The sequence below is a fragment of the Pseudophryne corroboree genome, chromosome 1 (genome assembly GCF_028390025.1).
Source record: "Pseudophryne corroboree isolate aPseCor3 chromosome 1, aPseCor3.hap2, whole genome shotgun sequence".
NCBI classification, from domain to species: domain Eukaryota; kingdom Metazoa; phylum Chordata; class Amphibia; order Anura; family Myobatrachidae; genus Pseudophryne; species Pseudophryne corroboree.
The window spans coordinates 954207426-954234007 of record NC_086444.1 but is presented as its reverse complement, the minus strand read 5'-3'; the positions used below and the strand labels follow the sequence as shown (position 1 = coordinate 954234007).

The window sequence follows — 26582 nt, the reverse complement described above, 5'->3', positions numbered from 1 at the left end:
TACGTAATAAGGATTTGTATAGCTGAGACCATTCTCTACAATGGGTTGGGTAAGGACACAGTCAGTCAGAATGCCAGTGTTCAGACTACAGACACTGGCATCCTCACTTACATCATTCCGACAATTCTCAAACTACACTAGCCCTACCCTTTACCTTCGTCCTAACCCTAACTCTCCCTATCCGCAGACTAATCGTCCACCCACCCTGCAGCCTAACCTTAACCCTCCCTTCCCGCAGCCTGCTCCTAACCTCCCTCCAGCCTAACACTAACCCTCCACCTAGTGCCCCTACCTTAACCCCCCCTCCCCCCACCCTAACCCTCCCCGTCATACATCTTCCAACAGGTGTCAGGATTCTGGCACCGGTGTTCTGAAATCCTGTCCATTGGGATGCCAACTACATCCCTCTATAACTTAGTGCAGTTATTTTCAACAAACAAGATTTTCAAATTGCCAAGTCACACCACCAGTCCCCCATAGGAACGAGAAAGAAAAAAAATCACACACACTGGACCTCCACAAGAAACACCCACACAAACATTGGTACCCCACAGTAAAAAAAGAAACACTTGCACACTCACAGTAATAAAATAAACACATTCGCCCCCATAAATATTTGCCGCCAGAGTGATAATACACATATTTGCCCCCAAAGAAAAAAAATAGGATTTTAATACCTACCGGTAAATCCTTTTCTCTTAGTCCGTAGAGGATGCTGGGGACTCCAAAAGGACCATGGGGAATAGACGGGATCCGCAGGAGACATGGGCACTTTAAGACTTTAAAAGGGGTGTGAACTGGCTCCTTCCTCTATGCCCCTCCTCCAGACTCCAGTTATAGAACTGTGCCCAGGGAGACGGACATTTCGAGGAAAGAATTTATCATTTAAACCTGGTGAGCGTCAAACCAGCTCACACCTCCAGCATGCCGCAGAACGTGGCATTCAACAGAACACCAGCTGACGGCATGAACAATATGCAGCAATATGCTTCCAGAAAACATAACACAACCTGTGTGTAAACACAACCAATAATAGCATAACGCATGCCACGGCATGAATAACGTCAGCCCCAGGCTGACCGAAAAGTAACACAGCATGTGTGTAACCAAACTTAATAACTGCAGATACAGTACGCACTGGGACGGGCACCCAGCATCCTCTACGGACTAAGAGAAAAGGATTTACCGGTAGGTATTAAAATCCTATTTTCTCATACGTCCTAGAGGATGCTGGGGACTCCCAAAGGACCATGGGGTTTATACCAAAGCTCCAGAACGGGCGGGAGAGTGCGGATGACTCTGCAGCACCGATTGACCAAACATGATTTCCTCATCAGCCAGGGTATCAAACTTATAACCCTCGCAAAGGTGTTTGAACCTGACCAAGGAGCCGCTAGGCAAAACAGTAATACCAAGACCCCTCGGGCAGCCGCCCATAACGCGCTCACCTTTCTGGTAGAATGGGCCTTCACCGGTTTCGGTAACGGCAATCCAGCCATAGAATGAGCCTGCTGAAACGTATCACAGATCCAGCGTGCAATAGTCTGCTTGGAAGCAGGAACCCCAATCTTGTTGGGAGCATACATGATAAACACAGCGTCTGTTTTCCTAATCTGAGCCATTCTGGCAACATAGATTTTTAAAACTTAGACCACATCGAGATAATTCGACGTCGCCCAGGAGTCGGTAGCCACCGGCACCACAATAGGATTGTGAAAAAGTTCAACCAATGAGATTGCAGGAGCTGCAACACCACGTTAAGATCCCATGGTGCCACAGGGGCACAAGGGAGGGTGGATGTGTAACACTACTTCTACGAAAATTTGAACCTCTGGAAAGGAGGCCAATTGTTTTTGGAAGAAATCCGATAAGGCTGAAAACTGAACCTTAATCGAGCCCAACTTAAGACCTGCATCCACACGATCTTGTAAGAAAAGAATGGAGAAAACGACCCAACTGGAATTCTTCCGTAGGAACTTTCTTGGATTCACACCAAGACACATACTTTCTCCAAAATGGCGGTAATGTTTTAACGTTACTTCTATTCTGCCTGAAGAAGAGTAGGGATGACTTCACTGGGAACATCCCTTCGGGTTGGGATCCGGCGATCCACCTCTAAGCCGTCAATGGAAATCGCGGTAAGTCTTGGAACACACACGGCCCCTGCCGTAACAGATCCTCTCGTGGAGGAAAAAAAAACAGGGATCTCCTATGAGTAATTCCTGAAGATCCGGATACCAGCACTCCTTGACCAGTCTGGAAGAATGAGGATCACCTGAACCTTTGTTCTTCTTATGATCTTTTAGCATCTTTTGGAAAGAGTGGAAGTGGAGGGAACACATAGACCGACTGAAAACACCCACTGTGTCACTAGGGCGTCCACCGCTATCGCTTGAGGGACCCTCGACCTGGACCAATATGTCGGAAGTTTCTTGTCGAGGCGAGACGCCATCTTGTCTATTTGTGGAATTCCCCAAACTTGTCACTTCTGTGAAAACTGCTTGATGAAGACTCCACTCTCCTGGATGGAGAACGTGTCCGCCGAGGAAGTCTGCTTCCCATTTGTCCACTCTCAGAACGAACTCTCTGACAGAGCATGTCATTGTTTTTGTCGCCCAGCGGCAAATCTTTATGGCTTCTGCCATTTCTTCTCCGGATTTTGCTTGTAGAAAACCGCTATAAACGGTCCTTAACTCTAGGCCGTTAATGTGGTGACAAGTATCCTAACTTGACCCTTGTCCTCAGTGAGAATTGCGCCGCTACCACAGGAGTGATATTCTGATCTTGAAACCATGAATATCTCAGGTGGGATCCGGACCACTTGTTCAACAGGTCCCGCTACACTCTGGCATGCAAGCTGCCCACTGAATGGCCTCGTAGGCCGCAACCCTCTTTTCCAGTAACTGAATGTATTTGGATTGACCCTGTTGCAGGTCCGACCCGACTCTGAATCCTCAGAGGTTTTTTTTTGGAAGCAAATAATATTTTCCAAGCCGACCACCGCGTCGTTGGGATCAACAGGGATTCCAGCAAGTTCTGCTGTCGAAGAACTGTCAGGGGGAAAACGTTTTTTCACCAACTGGCTTCTTGAACTCTCCGTAATCCGGAGAGCGATCCAGTACAGAATACTTCCGTCTCCTTACTATCGAAGGAAACCTATCATACTGTCATCACTCTGGTGAATTGGTAACAACAATCCTGACTCACAAACATCAGGAAAGTCTAATGCGAAAGAAACCGCAATTAGACCTCCTTTCTCCTTTTTCAGAGTAGAGAAACCTGTCATGAGAGATTCCCTCATGGATTTTAAGTAGGAAATTTGAGATTTCAGGTATAGGATTTTATCTGACCGAGCCGTCCGGCCTCGGAAACACGAAAAGCTTGAATAACAGCTTCTTCCCTTTTTTTTTTTGTGTGACCGGGACAGCAGGACAAAGACCCGATCCTGACACAACTCTTGTATTGCGTCACATACTACCTCCCTGTCCAGAGGAGAATCGGTAAGGTCTATTTGAAAAAATCAGTGAGGAGAAACGACTGGAAAAAAACTCCGGTATGTCCCACCAGGGACTCTATCCTTAACTCACTGGTCCATGTCCATTCCAGGGCTGACTGAAGAGTTTTAGACGTGGTCCCACCGGTGTGGGTTCCCGCAAGATAGACCCAACGTCCTACGGTGGACGTGGCAAAAAACATAGGATGAGTTCTGCTCCTGTTGAAAAAAGGCAGCTGACATCCTACCTCTCTTTACCTTCCTTTACCTGCAAAGAAAGGAGAATCCTTATCTATTCAGTCGAAATGACTGCATCCTACAATAATGCGTCACCAGCCGTAGTGAGGGAACCTAGGGCAAGAAGGTAGACCTACCAGTGGCACCTGCTGCGAGCATATTATTTATTTATTATTATTTATTACCAGTTATTTATATAGCGCACACAAATTCCGCAGCGCTGTACAGAGAATATTTGCTAATTCACATCAGTCCCTGCCCCAGTGGAGCTTACAATCTATATTCCCTATCACATGTACACACACATTCACGTTAGGGTTAATTTCGTTGGGAGCCAATTAACCTACCAGTATATTTTTGGATTGCGGGAGGAAACCGGAGTACCCAGAGGAAACCCACGCAAGTACGGGGAGAATATACAAACTCCACACAGTTGGGCCATGGTGGGAATCGAACCCATGACCTCAGTGCTGTGAGGCAGTAATGCTAACCATTACACCATCCGTACTGCCCTGCCCTAACCAAGTCATCACCAAACCAGGCTTCACCTTCATAGGGAAGAGGCTCCACTCCTTCTCGGAGTCAGCATTAGCATCCCATTGGTGTATCCACAACGCCCTCCTAGCCGAGACCGCCATGTACTTGGCTTGCGAACCCAAGAGTTCCATATCCCTTGTAGTCTCTAACTTAAGGAGTATCCCATCTCTCCCCAGGGTAATTATATCGGATGAAAAGGTAACCGACCATTTCTGAATACAAATACTCCCCCATGCGCACGTAATGCAAGTATAATCAACATATATAATGAAAATATCACTTAGCTTCCTGTATACGATCCTCTGTGGCAGGGCCCCGTGCAAGACAGTGGTTGACTCTCACTTTATTCTATCCACGGCGGGAAAAGAATAGACACTTGGCCTCCTCGTGAGGATTTGAAACCATCTTGTCACGGCTGACCTAGAGTTTTTTCAAAAGAGCGACCAGCACATGAAAAGGAACAACTTTACTTCAGCATTCATTATAAATTTAAACATAATTATGCACATTTAAATACACATATACACACATATCTATATATATATACATATATATATATATCTCATATATATATTTTTGTCCGGGACAGCAGGGTCCCTAGTGACGTTAATACGTTCTTAATGTGTATGACGCATGTGCTGAATGCTGATTTTGTGGATCTAATCAGGAAACCTTATGGTCGACATAAGAAATAGTATCCGTATCGATACCAGGGAGTAGTAACTGGGCAAAATAACATTTTTGCGACCCCTAGGGGTCTGAGAATAATACATATACACACACACATATATATATATATATATATATATATATATATATATATATATGTATATATATACACACACACACACACACACACACACACACACACACACACACACATATACATACATACATACATACATACATACATACATACATACATACAGGTATTGCAATGCATCACATTATCATGTCAATTTTCTTTTATTTTTTTTTACCCAGTCAGATTTGTTGGTGCCGACTGGATCACCAACACACGTCTGTGTCTCCCATATAGTTTTCGCTTTGTAAAAACATACATTTACCGACATGTTGACACACATTTTCATGAACCAAGTACCATCAGGAGCCGGCGGTGCCGACTGAGACATTCCCATAGCCGTTTGTGGCAGAGTACTCAGCCACCTACATGCCGACATACATGTACCCACCGACATTACACTGACTATTTTGTGTCAGGGAAACACAGAAGACGCTCTTCAGCTCTTTTATACCATGCTCATTATATATTGTGCTTTTTTAACATGTATTGCACTAAACCACTGTGCCCCCCCCCCCTTTTTCACTGTGATCTTGTTCAGCAGTGCTTTTGGCAGGGCCAGCGTTTCCGAGGGGAAAATTGCTGCCCAGGGCGCCCCCCCTCCCCCGCACCCTTGTAGTGCCGCTTGTGTGTGGGAGCATTGGCGCGCAGCGCGACCGCTGCGCGGTACCTCTGAGACTGAAGTCTTCTGCCGTCTTTACTGAAGTCTTCTGTACTTCGGTTACTCACCCGCTTCATTCTTCTGGCTCTGTGAGGGGGACGATGGCGCGGCTCCGGGAACGAGCAGCTAGGCTATACCAAGTGATCAGACCCTCTGGAGCTAATGGTGTCCAGTAGCCTAAGAAGCAGAGCCTTTAAACTCAGAGAAATAGGTCTGCTTCTCTCCCCTCAGTCCCACGAAGCAGGGAGCCTGTTGCCAGCAGTGCTCCCTGAAAATAATAAACCTAACAAAGTCTTTTCAGAGAAACTCAGGAGAGCTCCTCAGTGTGTGACCAGTCTCTCTGGGCACAGAATCTAACTGGAGTCTGGAGGAGGGGCATAGAGGGAGGAGCCAGTTCACACCCTTTTTAAAGTCTTAAAGTGCCCATGTCTCCTGCGGATCCCGTCTATACTCCATGGTCCTTTTGGAGTCTCCAGCATCCTCTAGGACGTATGAGAAATAAATAAAAATCTGGTCGCAGAGAAAGGAGTTCCGTCTTCCAAGTCACTCATTGGCTGGAGTCACACCTGCAATGCTGAGCTGTGAGCAGTAGGTGGGGCTGTCGGCTGGTGGGTGAGCTGACAGGACGGCTACATGGCGGGCATGACCTATAATATCATGCCACCAAATCTCTATAGGTCATGGCCCGGGCGCACTTCAGATCCTTGAAGAGCCCAGCGCTACCTGGGCCCGCAATCGAAGTGAAGATGGCTCTGAAAATGCTGACTTAAGGGTCTATTCAATTGAATTCGGAATTGCCGTCAGGTCGGAAAGACGGCAGTTTTCCGACTATTTTAGGTTGAATCAGGATTCGACCTATTCAAATGAGTTGCCACTTTTCAGACTTGTCGGAAAACACATGGATCGACGGATTAGCCATGGATCCATGTGTTTTGTCGAATTAGCGAGCAATTCCGACAGGTTTTTTGGCCTGTTTTCGACAATGCTGATTAGACTTCAAAAAAAGTTGGATCAACATTGTCGAAATGGGCAAAACCTGTCAGAAATGCCCACTAATTGAATACTGAACTGTCGGAGAGGATCAGACAGGCATTGAATAGACCCCTTAGTGGTTAGTAATTATTTTCTTTTAAAACTTATCTGCATTTCATGCGTACAATCTACGTTTTTGGGGCTTTTGTTTTTGCTTTTTAAAAAAGCATGCATAACAGAACACATATAAAATCATTTTTGAAAAGACATGGAAAAGGTAACATTACCCACAGCCAATAATCAGGTTTACTTTTTACACTGCACTACATAAATCTACTTTAAAATGGATATCTGCATATATTTTTTTTAGGTTCACTTGTAAACCTGATTTTATAATAGATCTCTGTATAATTACAAGTTTACGGTGATGTAAATAATTTAAGTACACTTTCTTTAATGAAAACATGTATACAGAATGATTTAACTTCAGTACATGGTAGAATGCTGTGTCAGATGACATATGATTAACATTTCATGGTCAGGTCATTTGAGACAAAGCCAGTAACCCTTTCACGGTGAGAATCAGAAGCAAAATTGTACAGAAAATGAAAAAGAAAAAAAACAGACTTTTATGACGAACTTTGCCTCTCCTCGAATGATTTCCTGGCTCAACACTGACTCTGACCTTATGAAGTGCTCTCATTTAGAACATAATATATCTCTGGGGTATTTGCAAACAACACAGTCCTGCGCCATCTATATATTTTTCCCCGGGTGGTCTTCAGTATGCCGGCTGTCGGGATCCCGGCGCACAGTATACCGGCGCCGGAATCCCGACAGCCGGCATACCGACAGCCGGCATACCGACACTTATTCTCCCTCGTGGGGTCTCCCCCGTGCCCGCAGCGTGGCGAGCGCAGCGAGCACGCAAAGGGCACTTTTGCGCTTGCCACACTGTCGGTATGCCGGCGGTCGAGCTCCCGGCGCCGGTATGCTGGTTGCCGGGAGCCCGCCCGCCGGCATACCATACTACACCCTTTTCCCCAATGGTGAATCTTGCGATCAAACTCTGGGATCAGCTCTTCCCCTTTACCCCTCCCCATTCATTGTTTTATTTCCCATCTAGATCTAACTAGCTGTTATACCTGTTCTTTGCATGGGAGTTTCTTATTATTACGGTTGTAAATATAAATGAGTTTCTACATTTGGTAAATCTATAGAGCTGTAAATGTGAGACATCTTAATGTAAGTAAATATTAATCCACTAGGTGATTCATCGCGCCCTACGGGCACTCTTCACACCGTCGTACGGGGCTACGCCCCCTTAACCCTTGTTCGCCCTTGGGGCATGCAAAATTTGTATTATATGGAGTATTACCTCCAATCATAATTGTGTAAGTGGTTAAATATTGCACGGACAAAGGGCGTGCGATGGTTAAGGGGTTTGTAGTCCCTTGCAATGGCGTGAACAGCGCACGCAGGGCCTGATGAATCACTTAGTAGGTGCTGTGGTTGGGGGAGTGGCGGGTGCGGGGAAGGCGCAGATGGGGGTCCTGGGGTGCCGGGGATGGGCGGCTGCGGTGGTGCCACGGGTGGTGCTGGTGCGGTGGTGGCGCAGGTGGGGAAGAGGCGGGTGCGTGAGTGCTGCGGGTGGGGGAGGGGGTCCGGAGCCACCGTGGGTGGAGGAGAAGCGGTTGCAGGTGGGGGAGAGGTGGGTGCGGTGGTGCCACGGATGGGGGAGCGAGTATTGCGGGGGTGCTGCGGGTGGGGGAGGGGGTCTGGAGCCACCGTGGGTGGTGGAGTGGGGCTGTGGGGGTGCCATGGATGGGGCCCGGAGGTACTGTGAGTGGGGGAGGGGTGGGTAATGCTTCTCCTCCTGGAAGCAGCTAAGCTGCTGTCTTCCCTTTGGCAGTGGCTCTCCCGGAGACTCGCACAGCAGCCAGTCACTATTGTTAGCGCCAGTGTCCCAACGCGCCACATTACAGGGAAGAAGATGCACTCAATAAACTAAAGCTCCCAGCAGCCCTTAGCGCCAGAATGTTTCGGCACTAAGGGCTGCTTGGAGCTGTAGTTTATTTAGTACTTCTACTTCCCTGTAATGCGGCGCGTTGGGACACTAGCGCCAACAATAGTGACTGGCTGGCAGAACTGACTGACTCGCTGAATCAATGTAAAAGGTGAAAGTGCTGTGCAGTGTCAGTGACACTGCACACCCACTGCACTGTCACCTTCTACATTGATTCAGTGTCCAGACATTAACCTTCGCGGTTACATTAGCCATCCGGCCGGCAGCCCAGGTGCTGTGTTGCGGAGTCAGGGCCTCTGGGGATCTGGGCGCGCCTGTGGCTGGGAGGCACTTCTGTGACATCACGCGCAGAGGAGGCTCCAGGACTCAGAGAGTATGCGGCGCAGGGAGGGCTCTGAAAGCCTTCTGCTGCGCGGCTTTCATACACATCTATGCCGGTTGCCGCAGCAGCTTTTGTTCCACCTGTGCTGCGGCTAGAGAGTGGGGATTGTTGATGCCGGAGGGGGCAGGTGGACTGGCAGCAGGACACAGGAGGTCATTCCAAACTGATCGCTAGAAGGCTACTTTTAGCACTGCTGCGATCAGGTAGTCGCTGCCTACAGGGGAGGGGGGATTCGCTGTGCAGGTCTGCAAACGCTTGTGCAGAGAGCTGCACAAACAAAAGATTCTGCAGTCTCTGCACAGCTCAGGACTTACTCACCCACTGCGATCATCCAGGATGGAGCCGACATCAAGATCCCTCCCTGGAAACGGCTGGGCACGCTTGCGTTTGGACAGACACTCCGGCCGGCCTCTTCCTGTCAATCTTCTTGCGTGCGCCGCTGCGAACGCTTTCTTCATTATTCTCGTCGCACTTTACCCATGGCCACGCCCCCTTTTCGAATTTGTAGCGATTTGTGTGTGTAAATTGTTGGAGGGTATATTGCTGCAGATGCATTGGGCCTATTTTGGGGTGTGGACCTGGTGCTGCAGCTCCATCAGCCCCATTGTTAACCCTGCTCTGGGAACACACAGCAGCCAAAGGGCAGACCCTCCCATTGAATGTACCCTGTGTAGGAGGGCATTTCTCGCCCAATCAGCTGTGGACTGATTGTGATAGACCTGCTGCTAACCCAATGAGAGCTCCTAGCCATGCCCAGCGTTATAGACACAGGCACAGAGTCACAGATCTGAACTATTATATAGGAGATGGTTCTTGGCATTACCCGAGGAGCACCCATAGAAGATACGGTAAAAAGTAGTTTATTAAATGCTACACACTGGAGGTGCAATCCAAATTTTGATCCGATTGTATGTTTGGGCATTATTGTTCACACAATACAAGCCACGCATTGGTAATATCGTCATTATGTCAACCCTCTTTTCATCCCTTTAAGGGAGGTTTATTAAAAATCGAATTACGTAGTATAGCAATATAGGCCCCTGGACAAAGCAATGCAATGGGGCCCCTACCCATCCTCCAGTGGTAGGGGTGGGGGGTGCTATCAGCAGCAGCTTTGATGTCTCCCGGGCGGTAGGGGGTGTTCTAGCTTCCTCTAAGCATGTAGGACCTGGGCCAGTAATTTCTGCTAATTACTCCTGTACTGCACAGACGGTGCGAAATGGGTACGGAGGGAGAACACTAAACTGTAGAATTGGGCATTGGGCTGAATGAAGGTGCCCCGGTACATGACTTCTAGGGTGGCAGGGGTTGATAATATGGAGGGAAGGGGTGCATAGTGGAGCAAGCTTAATGTTCATCATTTTCCGGTGGGAGGGCAGCTTACTTGACTGCAGATATCTCCAGTTTCTGGAAAGAGATTTATTAGCTTTTAATGGGATAAAAAACTAGAGAGTTTAACCTTTCAGGAGGTACTGGGGACTTGGGGAACCCAAGATATCTGCTGGGAAGAGCAATTAACAGGCTCAGATGGGGACCACTGCTTTGAAGTTGGAACTGGTTCCCAGTGGCTGATTTAAAAAAAAAATATCTGGTAATCCTGGAAAAAGGGAACCCTCCGCTATCAGCCTACACCCTTTATACTCCTGGGGCCCTCGGGCAACTGCCCATTAAGCACATATGAAAACACAGCCCTAGGTGGCTAGAAAGGGTATCACCTAGCATGTTACCCTGTGAATGTTAGATACAATAGGAATCTAACATACAAAGTATAACAGTAGGCTATTTTAGCAAACGGAATAATACAATGTGTAATACAGAAATGAAGGCCTAACAACATTAACTTATATAAGTGAAGTTTCCCTATTTCTGCAGAACAGAATATGTAAATCAATTATTTATCAACAACGTCTGCAAAAGTAGGCTTAGCCAGTGTGGAGCTGAGCACATTCTTGTTCATTATTAAATGATCATGGTGCCTATCCTTACTGCAACGAATGAGTGTAATAACACAATAATGTTGGGCATACAAGACTATATAAAACCAGACGCCCTTTTGTTGTGTGAGTTTCGAGTTATATGGACTGCATAAAATCCAATTCAGGTCTTATTTCATGTTTTATTCACATTTGACTAAGGCAATGCTACTCTGTTTAAAGCATATTAACATTTAAGTAAAAATGTAACACCAGTTTGGGAAATGATTGGACAGAAACCTTATAAAAAAGTCAAACGATTCTAAATAAACTCCAAAAAGGAAAATGCATCTCAAACAGTCCTGGCTACATCCCCAGCAGAGATTGCATAGCACGACTAAAGTGTTTGATCTAGGCTGTGAAAATATCCTTTAATCTTGTTAATTGCTCAAATAGCTTGAAAAAAATAAATTTGCAAATATTACAAGAAGATGGTAATTGAATATTCTAGAGAAGGTTGAAATAGCCTCTTCTTGTGGGCTTCAAACAGAAAGACTAGAGTCTTTCTGCTAATACACTGTATGTGCGCAAAACTATTACTGGGAAATGCAAAAATACGGAGATAGCCACATCAGGTTTATAATACGAAGAATGGAAATGCATGCTGCATAGCCATAGTGTGTTCCGGGCAGTAACCTGGATTCATTACTGTGCATTTATTCAGCTGGAATGTTTTAAAAATGTGTCTAGTTTTAAATGGCTAGAATCGCATAGGAAAACAGGACTGTACAGCTACATTAAGTAATCCAATTTTCATAGACTTGCTTTCTTTATTGCCTTCTGAGATAACAGAGCGGAGGCCCAGGTGTAGGTGTGTGAAGAGGGGGATAGACATGGTGATGTGATTCACATAATCACAACCCCATCCCATAGTAAAATTCATATTCAGTAGTCTCCTGAACTCCAGGAGAGTACGCAAGTATACATCACTGCATTGTACAAAAAATAAAAGTGCAGCGATAAAAGGAGATTTATGGTAAGACTTACCATTGTTAAATCTCGTTCTGCGAGGTACACTGGTTTCACAGGGAATAACATCGGGGTGTAGAGTTGGATCTTGATCCGAGGCACCAACAGGCTAAAGCTTTGACTGTTCCCAGGATGCACTGCACCGCCTCCTCTATAGCCCCGCCTCCAGGCACTGGAGCTCAGTTTTGTTAACCAGTCCAATGCAGTAGCAGGTAAGAGACTGAAGATATTAGTCATAGACCCACATTCTCACGACAGGAGAAGAGACCAGCGGCTGATGCCATACAAACCCAAAGAAGCTAAGTGCGTCAGGAAGGGTGCCCTGTGGAAACCAGTGTACTTCGCAGAGAGAGATTTAACAATGGTAAGTCTTACCATAAATCTCCCTTTCTGCAGCGGGTACACTGGTATTCCACAGGGAATAACATCGGGGATGTTCTAAAGTAGTTCCTCATGGGAGGGGACGCACTGTAGCGGGCACAAGAACCCAGCGTTTAAAGGAAACATCCTGGGTGGCGGAAGTATCAAAGGCATAGAACCTGATGAACGTGTTCACTGAGACCCACGTAGCCGCCTTGCACAATTATTCAGCGGACGCGCCACGGCGGGCCACCCAAGAAGGTCCAACAGACCGAGTAGAATGGGCCGTGATAGCAGGAAGAGCTGGGAGCTTGTGCAATCACCATTTTAATCCATCTGGCCAATGTCTGCTTATTCGCAGGCCAGCAACATTTGTGAAAACCAAAAGTACAAAGAGAATCTGACCTCCTGATAGAAGTAGTACTTTCTACATATATACGGAGAGCCCATACCACATTCAAAGACCACTCTTTAGAGGACAATCCAGGAGAGATAAAAGCCGGAACCACAATCTCTTGGTTAAGGTGGAAAGAGGACACCACCTTAGGTAGATAACCAGGGCGAGTTCGAAGAACTGCCCGATCATGGTGAAAAATCTGAAAGGGTGGACGACAGGACAAAGCGCCCAAGTCTGACACCCTCCTAGCAGAGGCAATAGCCAACAGAAAAATGACCATTAAGCGTAAGGTATTTAAGGTCCACAGACTCAAGAGGTTCAAACGGAGACTCTTGAAGGGCATTAACAACAACAGACAGATCCCATGGAGCCAAAGGAGGGACATAGGGAGGCTGAATCTGTAGTATGCCCTGAGTGAATGTATGAACGTCAGGAATAGATAAAATTTTTCGCTGGAACCACACCGACAAGGCAGAAATGTGAACCTTGAGGGAGGCCAGGCGAAGTCCTAAATCCAGGCCTTGTAGCAAAAAAGTCAAAAGTCTGGAAGTACTAAACTTCTATGCATCATAATTCTTAGCAGCACACCAGGTGAAGTAAGAATTCCAGACCCTATAATAAATCCATGCAGAAGCCGGTTTGCGGGCCTTCAACATAGTTTGAATAACCGCCTCAGAAAATCCTTTGGCCCTCAGGAGTGAAGCTTCAGGAGCCACGCCGTCAAAGCTAGTCTTGCCAGGTACTCCCTTTATAGAGTCCAGGTCCACCGACCAGGACCGAAACCACAGAATTCGGTGAGCCAGGATAGACATAGTAGATGCCTTGGCTGCCATAACGCCTGCATCAGAGGCCGCCTCCTGAATACAGTGGGAGGCTGTGGTAATACAGTATAGGTCAGATACATATTCAGTGTCAGAAAAATTCAGGAGTAGCTCTTCCTCAATTGCTTGAAAACATGCTTCAATGCCTTTTGCAGCCCAAGAGGCTGCCATAGTGAGTCTATATACAGCACCTGTAAGAGTGTAAATAGACTTCAAGCAACCCTCCACACGCTTATCCGTCGGTTCCTTCAAAGAGGTGACGGTGGTGACAGGCAGAGTAGATGACACCACAAGACGGGCTACATGCGAGTCCACTGGATGGCGGGGTTTCCCACTTGTTACTCAACTCCGCAGAGATAGGATAACGAGCTAGCATCTTTTTAGACAGGAAAAATTTCTTTCCTGGAGAAGACCAGGATTCCTGACGTATGTCAATTAAATAGTCAGAATGTGGTAAGTCTAATTTAGTAACCTTCTGAAGTTTTAACTTATCAGGTTTCTTAGACGTATCAGGAGGGTCAGTCTCATCATCAATCTGAAGAATCAGGTTGATAGCCTCCACTAGGTCAGGAACAACAACCTGGGTTGTAGATTACTCATCAGAAGCAACTGTATCAGTGTCTGACGGATCAGTATAATCCCCATCCTCACTGGAAGAATCATACGAAATACTAGTGGATTGTGAGGAAGAAATGGGCCAAGGTGGATCTACCATAGGTGCCGCAGGCTGACTAGGGGGTGCAGTACAACCAGTACCTGGACCCTCAGTAGAAATCATTTCCTCAGGTAAATCCGTATCGACAGTACTGCATGATGCAGGAGTGTCTGCGGATTTCCCGCCCTGTGCAGCAGACATTATTGGGAATGTAGCCTTAGGGCGTATCAGTACAATACAGTCAGACACTCACAATACCTGACAAAAAAAACCCTAAGAGATGTGACTGCAGTTACAGAGGATTTAAGTGGTATGAGGTGACTGAAACACACAGTGAAAAATACAAAACAGTATATCCAGCGGAACACTATGGTATACGAGACCCTGACGCACTTAGACCCCCAAGGCACAGAATATAGTGATAGCAATATGTGTGATGCATAGAATAGAATCCACACAGCAGCTATAGGCACACAGAGTCACAGGTACAATGCAGCACTGCACTGGACTAATAATACTACATAGAGATATGTATGTATACAGATATATTACAATGCACAGTAAACACTGGATGTATATCACAGAATACTTGTACTAAATATTCTTATAGTAGTGCACTTGTTCTTAACTAACACTATCTAAACGACATGTAGAATACTTAAGGGTCCTGTAAATGCACAGCGCTGATGAGGCAGGCAGCTTTACAAAGGAGACAGTGCCCAGCAGTCCCAGAATCAGTGCAGCTCTATGAAATGGCGCCCAAACGCTGACACGGAGTGAGGGAGAGAGAGAGAGAGATGCAGCTCCAGGGCGGGAACACCTGCTGTAGATGGCGCCTGGAGCTGGGGGAGGGGCTACAGGTCAGCGTCTTATCCCCTCTGCTGGACTTCACCACCGGGTACTATGGAGCCTATAATAAACGTATTTCTACAAATCCGACCTGTGCTCCCTGCCCTGGGGAATATAGTGGGGTCCCTGCACGGCCACAGTGTCCACGCCAGTGGCACGGTTCGTCTCCTGGGACAACAACCGGATCGAGATTTCGGCGGGTCCCACCTGGGGGACCCTCTTGCCTCCTCCCTGAAGTGCGGCCACACGATCCAGGAGAGCAGCATCGGTGATGTGTGCGTGATGACCAGAGCGCCTCCGCTGCAAGTACCTGGCAACCAGGGCGTGGGAGTATGCAGCGCCGCTGGGGGAGGTGATGGAGCTCTGTTTCCTTTCCTAGATGCCTGTACTGCGGCCCTTGAAGTCTTCTTTCTTCTTAAAAAGCTCTTATTATTAGGGATGCCTAGCGCAGCCCCACCTGTTAGCTGCCTGCACTGTAGGCACCAACTTACAAACTGAGCTCCAATGCCTGCAGGCGGGGCTATAGAGGAGGCGGTGCAGTGCATACTGGGAACAGCCAAAGCTTTAGCCGGTTGGTGCCCCGGATCAAGATCCAACTCTGCACCCCGATGTTATTCCCTGTGGAATACCAGTGTAGCACGCTGCAGAAAGCTAGGCTTTCCTGCAACCTGGACAAAGATTCAGGTCAGCATAATACAGACAGTATCACAGAGACCGCCACACGATGCAGATAGCACCACAGAGATCGCCACACGATGCAGACAGCACCACAGAGACCGTCACACGATGCAGATACCATCACAGAGTCTGCCACACGATGCAGTCCCATATTATTCAACACTGTTATGACCCACTTCCATTATATGTTCAGTCTATCAGCTGAGGACGACAGACAACCATGCAGGGCAATAGGCTGAGGGCATACTGAATTTTAGTTGACTCAGAGTCCAGAGCTAACAGTTACTCTCCCTTCTCAGAGATGATGCTGCTGCTCTCACTGAAAACTCCCCCTCTGGCGATCCCTTTTAGAGCCCCCACAGCGCATCAGCCTAGTGCCGATGCGCTGTCTGTCTCCTCCAGGCCAGCTCCACCGGGCACCTGTGAGATCTTGCTACTATCGCGAGATCTCATGTTCAACCCGTAACCTGCAGAAGCATCACCGTGGTATCTTGTAGTTAGCGCACCGATGATGATGCGGGTGCTATGCGTAGTGTTTTATGGTACGAGCATCAGCGTTGTGATTTTAACAAGATTGTTGTGCTTTTATGAATTAAATTGACACTGCACTATGGAGCTCCCCCTCTGTTTCCTTTCCTAGATGTCTTTCTCCCGTGGGATTCCGGGCTATTTGTGATGGCGGGGAGCAGCGGCCCTCTATAAAGAGGGACACTAGTGCACCCACTCTCTTCAGTGTGGAAGAGGTGGAGGAGCAGTGGTTTTAAGTCTCATTGATAAAGACCGTTTATTATACATGTAATTGTTTTTACTGAACGCACCTGATTATTTTTAAAGTGCGTGTATGTATTATAGTAGTAACCTTTTTAACTAAGAAGCCGGGGTGTTATAGATGCATAGGCTGCATTACATGCAGCTATATGGAAGTGGGCCCAGGATTCTCACACCCCCATACTGGCAGGTATATTAAAATAGATAAGATCCTAACCTGTACACACACCCACGTTATATATTTTATCCGCTGTCCCTGCAGATTATATTACGTGGGGAAAACCGTGAGACAATTTCGGGAGCGTATGGCCATGCACAGGTCAGCCATTAGGGCAGCCCTAGGGGGTGAGAGTCAGGCACAACCCGTGGCAAGGCATTTTGCCAAACTGAAACATAATCTTTCGTGCCTTAAATATAAGATAATAGATCAGCAACCGGAAGACATCCGGGGAGGGAATAGGGATAAATTGTTACTACAACGGGAGGCGAGGTGGATTCACCGCCTCAACACATTGGCCCCGGGTAGCCTTAATGAACAACTTTCATTAAATTGTTTTATTTAGACTGAACAAATAGATTTAATTATGTATGTAGCCATATGTCTGTCAATATTCTTACAGTTATGCTGTCTATTTAAATTATGTAATTTTGTCTCTATATACTAACAGTCTCCGCTGTAGGTACTTGTACTAGAGGGTGTAATATGTTGCACTGTTTTTGTATTTGTGCGTCTCCTAGGTTACCGGGACGCTGTTAGGGGCGGAAACGCGTCGCACAGCAAGTGCGCGATGATGTAATCTATCCCCGCCAGCGCACCGGGCCGGAGAAGACGTTGCATGAGGTGGTGGGTAAGGTATATAATGTCTGTATTTTTCTATTGTATGTTTGGGTCTGACGAAAGTTGTAATACAACTGAAACGTTACCGCATCTGAGGAGCATTGTCTCTGTGTTTATTTCTGATAAATAAGTCCCCTTGAGTGCCACCCGACCACACGGTATATCTCTGCATGCAGCAAGGAGAGGCACCGGGGGCAGCTGTTATCGATAACGGAGTGCCGGTTACTGGAGAAGCTATATTATATTATATATACATATATATATATATACATACACATACACACACACACACCATAGGAAGCACTTCTCAATCAGAAGCCGTATGTATGACCGGCGTCCGGGATCCCAGCGTTTATAATACAGATGCTGGCATCCTGAAGTTAAAAATCCCTCTCTCCCCTAACCCTTTGGTCCCATAGCCTAAACCTAATCCTCCCTCCCCCATAGTCTGACCCTAATCTCACCTAGGGGTGCCTAACCCTAAACCCCATCCCATTTCTTCCCATCCCTAAATCTAACCCACTGGCTGGTCTAATGGTCGGGATGCCGCGATTCCGACGTCGGTCTCCTGCCCCTGGTGGAATTCCGACCCCGGGATTCCAACAGGTGTCGGGACTCCGGCGTTGATATTTCGGCTGCCGGGATACCGACAGCTGGCATATTCACCGCATCCCCCTCCATCATATGAATAAAAAGAATGCAAGTGCTCTCCAACCCTGTAGAGAGCTATCTATCTCTATCAGGGACGTGCACTCAGGGGAGGCAGTGCCTCCCCTGTCATTAATGATTAAAATAATACAAGGAAAATACTTATGACACATATTCTGTGTCATAAGTATCTTCGTTATATTATTCTAATAATTTTAATACATTTAAATAGTTTAGGAGGCACTGATAACAGTGCCTCCCGCTGACAACAGGAATGGGGATTAGGCGGGGGGCGGGATCAAGCACTGGGCTGTAAAACAGTCCATTGAAAAAAGTGGAGAAAGCGGCACTTGTGTAAGTGCCTCGTTGACAGGGACAGATGTGATTGGACAGCGGATCCAGTGCTGGATCCGCTAGTCCAATCACCTACATGCTGCGTTTATGTGCGGTGATCTGTGATCACCTCTCTCTCCAGTCTCCACATTCCCCCCTGTCTCCGCGCTGCTGGTGGTGGGTGCCTGACGGAGCAGATCACTGCGCCGCTCAACTGCTGCTCCAGATCACCGCACGGGAAGTCACCGACCACTGACCCCAGCAGCAGCTGCTCGGTGACTTCCTACGTTACCCCGCCGGGCAGAGCCTTGTGCAGCTGTGCGGTTATATGAAGCAGCAGTTGAGCGGCGCGGTGATCTTCTCCATTACCCCCGCCGGGGGTCAGAGCCAAGTGATTCGGGTGGCGCACTCTCCCTTCCTCCTCTGCCCTCTCCCAAGCAACAGCCTTTGCAGCAGCACCAGCGCTTCTGCACGGGGGACATGGACCCAGGTGAGGGGGAGGAGGTTGTAGAGTGAATGAAATTAATGTGGGCAGGGGGGCAGCTCACACCCATATCAGAAACCCTCATGGGTGACAGGTTGCAGGGAGCTGCAGTGGTGGACTCAGGGGGGTAGGGGTGGATGGGGGGGGACGACATCAAGGCACGCCCCCCCCCCCCCCCCCCCCCCCCCGTCATTATCAGGGCATTTTTATTTTAACCGTCATCCTTGTCTTGTTGTTTCTGTAAAAGGTGGCTCTACCTGACCTACTGTGTAAATGGAAGCTCTGCCTGCCGTAATGTGTAAAAAGGGGATGCTGTCTGCCGTAATGTGTAAAAAGGGGACGCTGTCTGCCGTATGTGTAAAAATAGGATTTTAATACCTACCGGTAAATATTTTTCTCTTCGTTTGTAGAGGATGCTGGAGACACTTCAAGAACCATGGGGTACAGACGGGATCCGCAGGAGACATGGGCACTTTAAGCCTTTGAAGGGGTGTGAGCTGGCTCCTCCCTCTATGCTCCTCCTCCAGACTCCAGTTATAGGAACTGTGTCCATGGAGACGGACATTTCGATGAAAGGATTGTTAAACTAAGGTGGGATACATACCAGCTCACACCACAAACACGACGTACAACATGGCATTTAACAGAAATCCAGTCAACGGCATGAACAACGTCAGCAACAGGCTGACTACAACAGAAAAACAACCTGTGTGTAACATAACTAAAACTTAATAAGTAAGAACTGCAGATAGAGTCCGCACTGGGACGGGCGCCCAGCATCCTCTACGGACTAAGAGAAAAGGATTTACCGGTAGGTATTAAAATCCTATTTTCTCATACGTCCTAGAGGATGCTGGGGACACTTCAAGAACCATGGGGTTTATACCAAAGCTCTAGAACGGGCGGGAGAGTGCGGATGACTCTGCAGCACTGATTGACCAAACATGAGGTCCGCATCAGCCAGGGTATCAAACTTGTAAAATTTAGCAAAAGTGTTTGAACCCGACCAAGTAGCTGCTCGGCAGAGTTGTAATGCCGAGATTCCGCGACATGCCGCCCAGGAGGAGCCCACTTTCCTGGTATAGTGGCCCTTTACTGATTTCGGTAATGGCAATCCAGCCGTAGAATGAGCCTGCTGAATCGTATTACAGATCCAGCGCGTAATAGTCTGCTTTGAAGCAAGCGTTCCAATCTTGTTGGCAGCATACAGGATAAACAGAGCTCCCGTTTTCCTAAGTTGAGCCGTTCTGGCGACATAAATCTTCAAGGCCCTGACAACATCGAGAGATTTTGACTCCGCGAAGGCGTCAGTAGCCACTGGTACCACAATAGGCTGGTTCATGCGGAACGATGAAACTACCTTCGGCAGAAATTGTTGACGAGTCCTCAACTCTGCTCTACCTTCATGGAAGATTAAATAAGGACTCTTGTGAAACAAAGCCGCTAACTCAGACACCCGCCTTGTGGACGCCAAGGCCAATAGCATGACCACTTTCCACGTGAGAAATTTCAACTCAACCTTCTGTAAAGGTTCAAACCAATGTGATTGAAGAAAATGCAACACAACGTTAAGATCCCATGGTGCCACTGGGGGCACAAAGGGAGGTTGGATGTGCAAAACTCCTTTCACGAAAGTCTGAACTTCCGGAAAGGAGGCCAATTGTTTTTGAAAGAAAACCGATAAGGCCGAAATTTGTACTTTAATCAAGCCTAACTTTAGGCCCGCATCCACACCTGCTTGCAGGAAATGGAGAAAACGCCCTAGCTGAAATTCTTCCGTAGGAGCCTTCTTGGATTCACACCAAGACACATATTTTCTCCAAATACTGTGATAATGTTTAGACGTCACTCCTTTCCTAGCCTGAAGAAGTGTGGGAATTACTTCATTGGGAATACCCTTTCGGGCTAGGATCCGGCGCTCAACCGCCAAGCCGCCAAACGTAGCCGCGGTAAGTCATGGTACACGCACGGCCCCTGTTGTAACAGATCCTCTCGAAGAGGAAGAGGCAAGGGATCTCTTATGAGTAATTCCTGAAGATCTGGTTACCAAGCCCTCCTTGGCCAGTCTGGAGCAATGAGGATCCCTTGAACCTTTGTTCTTCTTATGATCTTTAGCACCTTCGGAATGAGTGGAAGCGGAGGAAACCCATACACCGACTGAAACACCCATGGTGTTACCAGCGCGTCCACCGCTATTGCTTGAGGGTCCCTCGACCTGGAACAATATCTCTGAAGTTTCTTGTTGATGCGAAACCCCATCATGTCTATTTGAGGAATTCCCCAAAGACTTGTCACTTCTGCGAAGACCTCTTGATGAAGACTCCACTCTCCTGGATGGAGATCGTGTCTGCTGAGGAAGTCTGCTTCCCAGTTGTCCACTCCTGGAATGAACACTGCTGACAGAGCGCTTGTATGTCTTTCCGCCCAGTGGAGAACTTTTGTGGCCTCTGCCATTGCCGCCCTGCTCTTAGTTCCGCCCTGGCGGTTTATGTGCGCCACTGCTGTTATATTGTCCGACTGTATCAGGACGGGCAGATTGCGAATTAGATGTTCCGCTTGAAGAAGGTTGTTGTAAGTGGCCCTTAACTCCAGAACGTTTATGTGTAGACAAACTTCCTGGCTTGACCATTTTCCTTGAAAGGTTTCCCCCTGTGTGACTGCTCCCCAGCCTCGGAGACTCGCATCTGTGGTTACTAGGAGGTGAGAGCTGTGCAGCCACCACAGGAGTGATATTCTGGTCTTGGAGGATAGGACTATTTTCCGGTGCATGTGCAGATGGGATCCGGACCACTTGTCCAATAGATCCCACTGAAACACTATGACATGGAACCTGCCTAACTGAATGGCCTCGTAGGCCACCACCATCTTCCCCAGCAACCGAGTGCATTGATGACTTGATACTCTCGCTGGTTTCAGAATTTGTTTTACCAAACTCTGAATTTCCAGAGCCTTCTCTTCTGGAAGAAAAACTCTCTGTAATTCTGTGTCCAGAATCATTCCCAAAAACAACAGCAGCTTTGTCGGATTCAACTGTGATTTCGGCAGGTTTAGGAGCCAACCATGTTGTTGCAGTAGTGTCAGGGAGAGCGCAATGTCCTGCTCCAGCTTGTCTTTGGATCTCGCCTTTATCAGGAGATCGTCCAGGTACGGGATAATCGCGACTCCTTGCCTGTGAAGGAGGACCATCATTTCCGCCATTACCTTGGTGAAAATCCTCGGAGCCGTGGACAGACCAAACGGCAACGTCTGAAATTGGTAATGACAATCCTGAGTAGCAAACCTCAGGTAAGCCTGATGTAGAGGATATATGGGGATGTGTAAGTAGGCATCCTTTATGTCGACCGACACCATGAAATTCCCTTCCTTGAGACTGGATATCACTGCTCGGAGAGATTTCATTTTGAATTTGAATTTTTTCAGGTAAAGATTGAGGGACTTTAGGTTCAGAATTGGTCTGACCGAGCCGTACGGCTTCGGGACCACAAATAGGCTTGAATAAAAGCCTTCTCCCTGTAATGCCGGGGGAACCCTGAAAATAACTTGATTTAGACACAACTTTTGTCTTACATCGCATACTACCTCCCTGTTCGGAATAGAAGCTGGTAAGGCTGATTTGAAAAAACGTCGAGGGGGAACGTCTTGACGCTCCAGTTTGTACCCCTGGGACACTATTTCTACAATCCACGGGTCTAGAGCTAAACGAGCCCAGAATTGACTGAAGAGCTTGAGACGTGCCCCCACCGGTGCGGACTCCCGCAGAGGAGTCCCAGCGTCATGCGGTGGATTTGGCAGAAGCCGGGGAGGACTTCTGCTCCTGAGAACCTGCCACGGTCGGAGCTCTTTTACCTTTTCCTCTTCCTCTATTAACAAGGAGGGAATAACTTCATCCTTTTTTGCATTTATTTCGGCCGAAAGGACTGCATCTGCAAGTGGTGCGCTTTCTTTTGTTGTGGAGGAACATAAGGAAAAAATTATGACTTACCCGCGGTAGCCGTAGATACCAGTTCAGCGAGACTTTCACCAAATAATACACCACCTTTATACGGTAGAGACTCCATAGCTTTCTTAGATTCAGCATCAGCATTACATTGATGAATCCGCAATGCCCTCCTAGCTGAGACTGCCATGGCATTGGCCTTTGATCCCAAGAGGCCAATATCTCTCGCCGCTTCCTTTAGGTAGGCTGAGGCGTCCCTGATATAACCCAGCGTTAAAAAGATGGTATCCCTGTCCAGGGTATCTATATCAGATGACAAGTTATCTGCCCATTTTTCGATAGCACTACTCACCCACGCAGATGCAATGGCTGGTCTGAGTAGTGTACCTGTGGTGACATAAATGGATTTCAGCGTATTTTCCTGCCTACGATCCGCAGGATCCTTAAGGGCTGCCGTGTCAGGAGACGGTAAAGCCACCTTTTTAGACAAACGTGACAGCACCTTGTCCACAACGGAGGTGACTCCCACTTTTCTCTATCCCCAGAGGGGATCGGATACGCCATTTGAATCCTTTTGGGAATCAGGAATTTTCTGTCAGGATTTTCCCACATTTTTTCAAAAAGGGCATTCAGTTCATGAGAGGGAGTAAACGTTACCTCAGGTTTCTTTCCCTTATACATACAGACCCTAGTACCAGGAACAGCAGGGTCCTCAGTGATGTGTAAGACGTCTTTTATTGCCACAATCATGTACTGAATGCTTTTTGCCAATTTTGGGTCTAATCTGGTATCACCATAGTCGACACTGGAGTCAGAGTCCGTGTCGGTATCTGTGTCTGCTAACTGCGCAAACGAACGTTTCGGTGACCCCGAGGGGGTCTGTACCTGTGATAACACATCCTACACGGATTGTTTCCATACCTGGTTCTGAGACTCAGACTTATCTAATCTCCTATTAATAAGAGACATATTAGCATTCAAAGCATTCAACACATTTACCCAGTCAGAAGTCGGCGGTGCCGACAGGGTCACTCCCACAGCCGTTTCTGCCCCCAACACAGTCTCCTCCTGGGAAGAGCACTCCGCCTCAGACATGCCGACACACCTGTACCGACACCCACAGACACTGGGCCAAAAGGGGGACAGATCCACCATAAAGCCTGTCAGAGAAACACAGAGGGAGTTTGCCAGCTCACAACCCAGCACCTGTCCCGGTTCTGAAACGCTATAAATATAATGCCTCAGACCCTGCAGCGCTTTATAATCACTTAATATTGCACCAAATATGCTGTGCCCCCCCTGTTTTGCACCCTGATACTTGTTATATCAGTGGTGAGGAAGGACCAGCGTCTATGCATGCTCTGGAGAGAAAATGGCGCTTATGTGAGCTGTGAGGGATAAGCCACGCCCCATACAAGGCGCGCTTCAGCCCGCTCTTTTTTAAAATAAATAAATAATGCCGGCGGGGGTATGAATTTAGTGCCCAGGCACTTCAATTACAGTCTGCCAGCCTAAAAAGAGGTTTATAATGCTACCCAGGGCGCTCCCCCCCCGCAGTGCCGCTGTGTATGGGAGCATGGCGCGCAACGCAATCTCTGTGCGGTACCTCAGAAGCAGTCACTGAAGTCTTCTTTTCCTCTTCTACTCACCTGTCTTCTGACTTCTGGCTCTGCAAGGGGGGTGAAGGCGAGCTCTGGGAGTGAACCCCTAGGCGTACCTAGTGTTCCAAACCCTCAGGAGCTAATGGTGTCCTGTAGCCAAGAAGCAGAGCCTTTAAACTCCATAGAAGTAGGTCTGACTTCTCTCCCCTAAGTCCCACGATGCAGGGAGACCGTTGCCAGCAGCCTCCCTGAAAATAAAAAACCTAACAAAGTTTTTCCGAGAAACTCAGGAGAGCTTCTCAGTTGTGCATTAAGTCTGCCTGGGCACCAATTCTAAACTGGAGTCTGGAGGAGGGGCATAGAGGGAGGAGCCAGTTCACACCCCTTCAAAGTCTTAAAGTGCTCATGTCTCCTGCGGATCCCGTCTATACCCCATGGTTCTTGAAGTGTCCCCTCCTCTAGGACGTATGAGAAAAGGGGGACGCTGGCTGCTGTACTGTGTAAAAAGGGGGACGCTGTCTGCCATAATGTGTAAAAAGAGGATGCTGTCTGCCGTAATGTGTAAAAAGGGGGACGCTGTCTGCCGTAATGTGTAAAAAGGGGACTCTACCTGATGTAATGTGTAAAAAGGGGACTCTAGCTAGTTTAGTGTCGCTACTGTGCTGCATAATTTGAATAATGGAGACTACTGTGCACCGTAATATGAATTGGTATTAATCTGTTGTCACACCCCTTCCCCATGAAGCCACACCCCTATATTTTTGGCGCGCACTGGCCCTATTTTAAATGAGGGGGGGCACCGATGCGGTTTCATGCACATAGCGCTAAAATTTCTAGCTACGGCACTGGGATACATAGCCGTTGCAACGGAGCTCATGTCTGTGTCTCCCCCCACAGCCTCCCCTCTCCTCTATTTGTGTCCTCTGACTCGGGCTGCCGACACCCAATTAAACCATTGTAAAAAGTAAAAATGGAAGGGGAGAGGGATCACTGATGGGCTGGAGGAAGGATGTCGGCTGCAGCATGTGCGGGGATGTTGGTTCCGCATAGTCCAGGAAACATTTTATGACCAGTTGCTTTGAGCTGCAGCTGGTACTCAGCTACTCATGTAACTCAACAGCTTCTCCGCCTCCGGTCTCCCCCTCAGGCGAGGCAGCATTTTTATCCCATTCATAATGCAGCGCGGGTTGGGCCAGATTGTGGTTTAAGGGGCCCCCCTGCACCCCATCTTCATCAATAACATTGACAACCAAAGGCCCCCAACCCCACAAATAAAACTTACAATCCCCCCCAACCCTACCAATAAGATTGGCAAATCCCCTTATTTGCTTCAGTGTGGGGGACTTCAAATATGTGAAGGCCCCTGGGAGCCCACTTTATCCACCCCCTGTCCTATAATCTGGCCCAGAGGACAGGGCTGCACTTGGTGCCTTCCCAGCTATTGACCTCACCGCACGTCACTGATTATATACATACATACATACATATACACATACACTCACACATACATTGCACAATAGACATGCAACTTAAAACTATAAGTGAAGAGTACATTGTAGGCAATTTAAACAAATGTGATGGTATGTGAGCAATTATTTACAGAACTGGGAAAACAACTAACCTACTGAACAGAATACATTGTATGCAGCTATAATGTGCACCTTTCTGCTATAGCATGGTGCAGAAATAAAATAAAATCCTGTAAAAACTTGGCTATTTGGGAGTCAAGGGGGTTTATTTAATAAGGGTCCGGCTGTAAAACTAGGCGCTTCTGATCGTGTTGATGCCGGACATTTAAAAGCGCAATGATTTTACTAGTCTTGTTTTGCTAGAAAAATCATTGCCTTCTAAAAAATTTACAACCCAATGCTAAATAAGCCCCAAGGACTCCTGCAAATCGTCCAAGAAGCTATACCAAAAGATCAGATCGAATATATACTGGAATATTGACAAAGCTAATTTTAGTAGATAAGCCATTGTGTTTTAGTCTCTGAAGCGTGAGGACAGCCCCAGAAATAAAACAGAGGGTGAGAGGGCTTTGATTAGGTGAGCAATACAAGCATTGCATTAGATCTGTCATCACATTTTGCAAACTTGCTTCTGGGCCATTTCAATAAGCCTGAGGGAAACATACTTAGCAGGTAATAGTAGAAATCCTCAT

The 26582-nt window shown here is 47.5% G+C and overlaps 1 protein-coding gene across 2 annotated transcripts in view; it reads right to left on the bottom strand.

The window, feature by feature from the left end:
* TMEM192 (transmembrane protein 192) overlaps positions 1–26582 on the bottom strand; it is a 221969-nt gene that overhangs the window by 56019 nt on the left and 139368 nt on the right. The gene's annotated exons all lie outside the window — the stretch shown is intronic.